The 7,998-nt window shown below is 49.7% G+C and overlaps 1 non-coding gene across 1 annotated transcript; it reads left to right on the top strand.

Annotated features, from left to right (window-relative positions):
* The first annotated feature begins 6,354 nt into the window (after positions 1 to 6,354).
* Positions 6,355 to 6,426, top strand: TRNAW-CCA (transfer RNA tryptophan (anticodon CCA)). Its single transcript has one exon. It is a non-coding gene; the product is annotated as a tRNA-Trp (tRNA).
* Positions 6,427 to 7,998: the final 1,572 nt, after the last annotated feature.

A 7,998-nucleotide genomic window follows, 5' to 3' on the forward strand; every position in this document is an offset into this window, starting at 1 on the left:
GAATCAACAACATTCATGGAACTAGTAAGTGATTAATAGGAAGGTCCAGGTACAAGGTTAACAAACAAAGGTCAGCTGCTTTCCTATATAATGAACCAATGGAACTTGAAATTAAAAGCACAGTATGGAGCACCTGGGTGGCTCGTGGGTTAAAGCCTCTGCCTTCGGCTCAGGTCATGATCCTGGGGTCCTGGGATCGAGCCCCGCATTGGGCTCTCTGCTCTGTGGGGACTCTCTCCCTCTGCCTACTTCTGATCTCTGTCAAATTAATAAATAAAATCTTTTTAGAAAACACAGTATCATTTTTACATTAACACCCAAAACTATTAAATACCTAGGTATAAATCTAACAAAATATGTACAAATCTATAGGAGAAAACCTCAAAGCCCTCCCTCATATGGATGGGGATTATCCCTAAAAGGACGCCTTGTCTTAGAGAGCACGTGTTTGTACAAGTAGACCGGTGGAACAGGCTCTCTCTCTCTCTCTTTTTTTCCTGCACATGGATTATTTTTGACAGACCTATAACACTGAATTAGTTTAAGATATACACTATAATGATTTGATATATGTATATATCATGGAAGGATAGTTCACTCTTTTATATATATAAATTTTCATCAATTCCCCACAGAGCTGCTTAGTGCTTAGTGCCAGCTCCGCCCAACGATCTGTGATGAGCTGTGAAGTGTAACTGTCAGGAACAATCCTGACTTCCCACGATGAAAAGCACAAAGCTTTGCGATAAAAACGCAGTTCTTACCTTCATGGCTCGTTTTCCTTGGTCCCTGGGTTTCTGCAAACGTATTAATAGTGTCTGCAGGGGAACGCACTTGAAGCTCTTCCTGTCCTGCGGAGTACAAGTATCTCTGGAATAAGGGGCACCGCCTTCCCCCACGCCGTTCATTAACTGAAACCTTGGCTTTAGTATGTATAAAAGCCTGGCTTCTGGCCCTCAGCCCTCCGCCGGAGGGAGTGGTCATCACGGCGCTCGCCTCCGGACTCTATCTGGAGCCTTCCAGGCTCCGGAGGTCTGCACGGTGGGCTCGGGCGACGCTTGCGTCCCCCACGCGTGCCAGGTGGCGGGGTGGAGCCGGGGAAGAGGAAGGGGGGACGCAGCGGCCACCAGCTGCTCCTTTCCTCGTGCTGGTGAGCCGCGCGCGCAGCGGTCTCCAGCCCCTGCTTTCCAATTCCCTTGAGCCAGCAGCAGCTCCAGAGCCTCCCCAGAAGACAAGCGCGGTTCGCCCCCAGGCTCTCCCCTCCGAGCTGCGACCTTCGATCAGACCCTCGGACCTGGCGTGGCACCCGCTGAGGACAAACCAATCAACTCTGTGAAAGAGACCAGGACTCAGGAGGGAGAGTAGGGGGGACAACACGCCGCGCCCTGCGTTAGGTCGGGAAGCTCTGTCCGGTTCCTGCGCCCCTGGTGGGGGCTCAGATCCCACCTAGGAAGGTCCATTCCCGGAGGGCGGGAGTTAGAGACCTCGGTGCAAGGGCAAGGGTCTCCCCGAGTCCGGTTGCTTGGGATCAGCAGGCCAAAACTGGAGGTCAGCTCCGTCTAAGCCTTAGTTATACCTCCAGACGCCGTCCAGGGTCAACAAGCGCCCGAAACGAAAATTGAACTTTGAAGAGGGTGCAGGACGCACGAAAGCATTTCCATGCAGACGAGGAAAGGATCCAGGAGATTCGCCTGGAGGACTCCAGCCAGCGCTCCTTCTCACGCCCGCAGGAGCTCTGCTGGGGTTGCCGGGGCCGGAGGGAGCCTGGGAGGAGCCGAGGGGAGCCGGACGCGGCTGCTGCTGGGGCTAGCGCCTGGCCGGGGGCGGGCTCCCACCCGAGGACTGCGGGGATCTGCTCCCGGGAGGCTGGCATGGCCCGGCGCTGGGGAGGGGAGGGTGGAAGAGAACTTAGCTGCCGCCCTCCGCCTGGGGAAGAGTGTTAACAGCCCTGAACTTGGGTGTTCACCGCAGCAAGGCGCAGCTGCTTACCTCTCTCCCTTTCCCAGATGCGGGGCGGACAGGGGGAGCAGACAGTCCCCTGTGGGCCCAAATCGCCCCAGTTGAGGATGAGAAGGAGGTTCCGCTGCGAAGGGAGCAATCGCACAGGGGCACAGCGATGTTGCCTCCGCACCTGGCTGGTCTTGAAATCTTTTCCTTTTCCTTTTTAAGTTTATTTATGTGTTTGTGTGTTTGTGACCTCTACACCCAAGTGGGGCTGGAACTCACGATCAGGAGTCGCATGCTTCTCTGACTGAGCGGGCCAGGCGCCCCTGGTCTTGGAGTCTTGAAGGGCGCACCAGGAGGGGCACTGCACGAAAACCAGCGAGGAAGGTGAAGGCCACTGCACCGGCTGTCGGTGGCAGGATCCTGAGGCCCGTTGAGTTCCCTCAGGTCTCCGTGCTGCCCGCATCGTCCTCTGGGCGTGGAAGAGGGAGCAGGAGCGCGGAGTTTAGGGCTGGAAAGAGGCAGAACTCTGATGGAGGTCCAGAGAGTCCTGAACTGCAAATCTGCTGACTAGCCTCTATTTTCCGGCCAAGGATGACTTCTCTGTGAGAGTCAGTTGAGGATGGGGACTAACACTAAGTCCCATTGTGACCTGCCCCGGGCCTCAGCGGAGGACTGGGGGTTGGGGTAGGGGATAAAAACCCAGGTCACCAGAGCCTGTACTGGACACAGTCTTGCCGGCCAGCCAAGCCCTCCAGGTTCTGTCCTGCTGGTCCCTTCTTTTCTGGAGCCCTTTAAAACTGACTCTACAGAGGGGACCACTCTGGCCCGTTGCTCCTCTTCTGAGTCTCAGGCACAGACTTTGGGTTCCATCTTCTCAGCCCTGTGTATTTCCTCTACCCTTGAAGAAGCCAAAGAAAAATCAGGGAAACACCACGCTGAGCCCCACTGGCTTTGGAAGGAAATACCAGCTAGTGGAGTAGTGACCAGGAGAAGGGCATCACCAGCATGAAGACCCGTATGAGCCAATGACCCAGCGTTATGTGACATCTCAGAGAACTTGGCTGACAAGGGAAACTGAAGCCAGGTTATGAAAGTGCTGTCTGCAGTAGTCTGTTTGGAGAACACCAGAGTGAGAAAGATGCAGACCTCTTCCCAATCCAGAGAATAAGAGGGGTCAGGTGGGCAAGGGGCTGGACCGACCTTGAAGAGGTTGAATCATGACAGGTCCTCGCTGCATGTGGCATAAACTGGAGAGGAAAGTGTAGGTAGAATCTTAAAACAACAACAACAACAACAACAAAATCAGAGCCCTAATGAGCACTGTGGTTAGACATTCTGGGTCTGCAAGAGGAGGAGAAAGAAAAAGAAAGGAAATGCTACGTGCTCAGGCTCACGCAGCATCTTTCCTTCTCCATCAAAGCTGATGGATGTGGGGCGCCTAGGTGGCTCAGTCTTTAAGCGGCTGCCTTCGGCTCAGGACCTGCTCCCAGGATCCTGGGATGGAACCCTGAGTTGGGCTCCCTGCTCAGTGGGGAAGCCTGTTTCTCCCTCTCCCACTTCCCCTGCTTCTGTTCCCTCTCTGTCAAATAAATAGATAACATCTTTAAAAAGATAAAGTAAGCTTGTATTGAATTCCCAGAAAACTCCTGAAAATTGATCCCAAAGTCTTCAAGACCCATAGACACTGCCCTTCGCTAAGGGAGAATATCTAGTTTTTCATGTAAACTATGAAAACCTAAAGCCACATCATACATCAAGGTGAAAGACTGGATGCTTTCTCCATAACATCAGGAACAAGGCAAGATGTCTTGTCCTAGCATGTAAGCATCAAGGTCAAGTCTGAGTTCTTGGTGGGGGTGGTGGTGGTGGCAAGGGTTGGGCTATGTGTCTAGAGGTCCCTACTTCAATGACATTTTAGGACAAGGTGTACAATTTAAATCTGAGCGATATTCAAATTGCATCATGTCTGTTCCAAAAACCCTCCCCAAAACTCAACCATAGGAGCAGGCACCAAGCTGCTTGGCACATGGCAGAGCCCAGCCTTCCCAGGCCAGGCCCAGGAAGGTACTGTGGCTTTGTTCCAATAAAAATACAGTTTTTTGGGGCCCCTGGTTGGCTCAGTGGGTTAAAGCCTCAGCCTTCAGCTCGGGCCATGGTCCCAGGGTCCTGGGATGGAGCCCCGCATTGAGCCCACATCGGGCTCTCTGCTCGGCGAGGAGCCTGCTTCCCCCTCTCTCTCTGCCTGCCTCTCTGCCTACTTCTGATCTCTCGCCATCAAATAAATAAATAAATAAATAAAATCTTTATTTAAAAAATGCAGTTTTTTGAGAAACCAATGGTAGCAGTTTTCCATTGTGATTGTTCAGTAAAAGAGAATTTTTTTTTAAACACATTTGCCCTTTTCCCTCTTCTTTTAACATAAGACTACTGGAGAATGAAAGAAAGAGTATTGCGTTTCTGCCACCAATACCCCTGAATCGTCTGAGGCCACAAAGAGCTGTCAAAGTGAGCTGTCAAGGTGCTTGGCAGCTTCATGCCCAGTAGGTGGTCCCTTCCTAAGAGGGCATTTAGTGTTAGGGGTCTCCCTGGGGCAAACAGAAATCCAAACACTTGGGGTAGAGCTTGGAGACAATCCTTCATTTTAGATGGAGAGATGATCCCCAATTTTGTGTCTTGGAGATGTTCACTTTACTGTTGTTAACTTTTAAAAGATTTTATCTTTAAGTAATCTCTTCCCAATGTGGGGCTCGAACTTAACAGCCTTGAGATCAGGAGTTGCGCACTCTATCCGCTGAGCCAGCCAGGTGCCCCTATTGTTCTGTTACTTTAAAATCAATTCCCATTAAAAAGATATAGATCTATATATCTTTTACATCTCATAACTCTATCTCCTCAGTTTAAAATTAGTATCACTTGCTGTATTTGAAAAATACAGTATGTTATTGAAACAATAGAAAGGTACTTTCCTTCTTTTTTAAGATTTTATTTATTTATTTGACAGGGAGATCACAAGTAGGCAGAGAAGCAGGGGAAGCAGGCTCCCCGCTGAAACAGAGAGTCCCGAATTGGGGCTCGATCCCAGGACTCTGAGATTATGACCTGAGTTGAAGGCAATGGTTTAAAACACTGAGCCACCCAGGCACCCTGGCACTTCTCTTCTTGATGCCACCTTTGAGTGGCTGGGTCCAAGCTCTGAGAAATGCCAGCAGAGTAAAGGCTGGTTCTTCTGTCACTATAGCAAATCCACTGCAGCATCTTCAGTAGAAGCTTTGCTGTCGGTGCTCTTTCATAAACGGAATGAGACCTTCTCATTGTCTTCCAGGAGGCCTGGATACATAGGCAAAAAGTAATACCCATGCTGAAAGGCAGTCTTGAACCGGAGACCCCAAATCTTCAATCTAAAGCGTCCCCAAACAGTGCTAGTCCTGACTGGGTATGCCTATGATGGAGGAATGAGGAACTATCCATAAACTATTCTTTGATCCCAACTCAAAATCGACATTGTGTGCCGCAAGTCCTAAAACTCAGAAGTGGAAGGTTTCTCCTTATACCAGCAATGATGAGGCAAGATCAGTCTTGGTATTTCACCCAGGAAGCCTGTATGATGCCCAGGGCGGGGACACCTGGCCGTCACATGGCTCCTGGATCCAGAATCTCCCTGGTGTCAGGTCTTCTCCGTTCACTCAGCGCCATCAGTGAAAAGGGCGCTGCTACCAAAATCCTATTATCCACAGTCACACTGCACATCCCAACCATGAAGCATTACTCTATCCTCCACTACCCGTTGCTCTTTAACCCAAGAGATCACATCAGGTGGCAACATGTACAGAGCCTGGTGTCCGCAGGTGCTCGACACTCCTTACCCTAGTTTTTTGTTTGCTTTCCTGTCTGATGAGGTTTCTACAATGAATGAGTGTGTGTGTGTGTGTGTTTAAGCAAAAAGTAAAAAAAACAAAAACAAAACAAAACAAAACAAAAAAAAACAAAACTTCTAAGTGCTCCTTTTGGAAAGTGGAAGTAGTTTTCCTCCCCAGGCGTTACCGGGGTGCAAATCCCCATGGTGCTTCTCGTGCTGAGATCTTGGATCCCAGACGCCCCCACTCCTGCTTTCCCTGGGAGTTGCAACTGACATTTTCCAGACGCTTCCCATACTTAGCTCCCTAAAAGCCCTGGGGAGGAGGGTTTCCCGAATCCCGAGCGCAAGGACCCTCCCGCGCCCTGAGCTCCCTGCTTGCTTCATTCACATTTATATTTTGCTTTCATTAGCCCCGTTTTAGGAGGGGCAAGGAGCTCAGAGTCGATTCCAAGTCACAATACAGGCGGCGTAAAAAAAACTTAGTAAACGCTGCACCTGACACCTGCTGCGATGGACGTCGTTTAAATGACAACAAACGGGCCAGCTTGCAGGACCTCGTGGCGCAACGGTAGCGCGTCTGACTCCAGATCAGAAGGTTGCGTGTTCGAATCACGTCGGGGTCATCGCTGAGGCTTTTCTGTTTAGACCTTTCAGTTCGTATTCTTATCAGGATGATGCTTCAGATAGGATATTAAAAGAGGGCACGAGGTGACTTTGTTAACAAGTTTTTTGCTTTTTTTTATTGGGTCGCTAGACGGACATGGCACAATATCCCTGGTCGATATTTGTGTGACCTTGAGGGAGATGTCGGTTTCCCAATTCTCCCCCACCCCCACTCCCGGAGTTTTCCTGGTTTGCACTTACTGTCAAAGGCGCCTGAGCAGGGGAGCCTGGGTGGCAGAATCGGTTTCAGCTGAGGTCATGATCTCGGGGTCCTGGCATCGAGTCCCGCGTGGGGCTCCTATCTCAGCGTGGAGTCATTCTCTCCCTCCATCTCTGCCCTCCCACTCATGCTGTCTCTCTCTTTAAAATAAATAAATAAAATCTTAAAAAAAGGGGGGGGGCTGAACATTGTGGTTAAAGAAGATACTGTGAGCTTGATTAGAAATTTGTTATGTCGAAGATGCCATTCTTGAACTTTCTGAAAGCGGAAATTACCCTGGCATTTACCACTTTTTAATTTAGGATTTATTTTTATTTTATTTTATTTTTTTAAAAGTAGGCTCCATGCCCAGTGTTTGAATTCACGACTCAGGTCTTGAATTCAGGACCCCGAGATTAAGGGTCACATGAGCAGGGACTGAGTCAGCCATGCGCCCCAATTTAAGATTCATTTAAACGCATCCCTCCAATAGGGATTTGAAACAATCCAGTTTCAGACACAAACTAGTTACCCTGACCTGAGAGCGAGGGTAAACACAGGCCAGCAGAAATGAAGATGTGGTGGACTGACCAGGATTAAGTTTTCATCGCATCAGCCTCACTTGTTTAAAAGTCAGTGTAAAAGTTTGTCCCTTATTGGGGAGGGTATGTGCTACAGTGAGGGAAAAAAAAAAGTTTGTCCTTCGCTGAGCTTAAAAAAAAAAAAAAATCCTCTACAGATGTATTTTTTAAAAAGATTTTATTTATTTGACAGAGATCACAAGTAGGCAGAGAGACCGAGAGAGAAGGAAGCAGGCCCCCAGCCGAGCAGAGAGCCCGGAGCCCCGCCCCCGGGTTCTCTGCTCGGCGGGGGGCGGGCTCGATCCCAGGACCCTGGATCACAACCCGAGTTGAAGGCAGAGGCTTTAACCCACTGAGCCACCCAGGCACCCCAATACTTTTCTTTCTTTCTTTCTTTCTTTCTTTTTTTTTTTTTAAAGAGCACTGTCTATACCCAACGTGAGGCTTAATCTGAGGATCCAGAGATCAAGAGTCCCAGCCCTATCCACCCCAGCCAGCCAGTCCGCCCTGTAGGCCTGCTTTTTAAAGATCTCAGTGATTGATGAAATCCTGGAATCTACAACAAAGCACCTGCTTTGAGGCCAAAGAGATGCGAAGGTGCAACCTTCTGCACCAGTCAGATGTGTTACTGCGGGGTCACGGTCACAAGCTCCAGATCCTTCTTGTGTATTTAACATAGGGTCATTACTCACTTTTCAGTTTCACAGTTCAACAATTGCTATCCAGGCAGCCAGACGATTTGGGATTCTCTG

The sequence above is a fragment of the Mustela nigripes genome, chromosome 11 (assembly GCF_022355385.1).
Source record: "Mustela nigripes isolate SB6536 chromosome 11, MUSNIG.SB6536, whole genome shotgun sequence".
In the NCBI taxonomy this organism is placed as follows: domain Eukaryota; kingdom Metazoa; phylum Chordata; class Mammalia; order Carnivora; family Mustelidae; genus Mustela; species Mustela nigripes.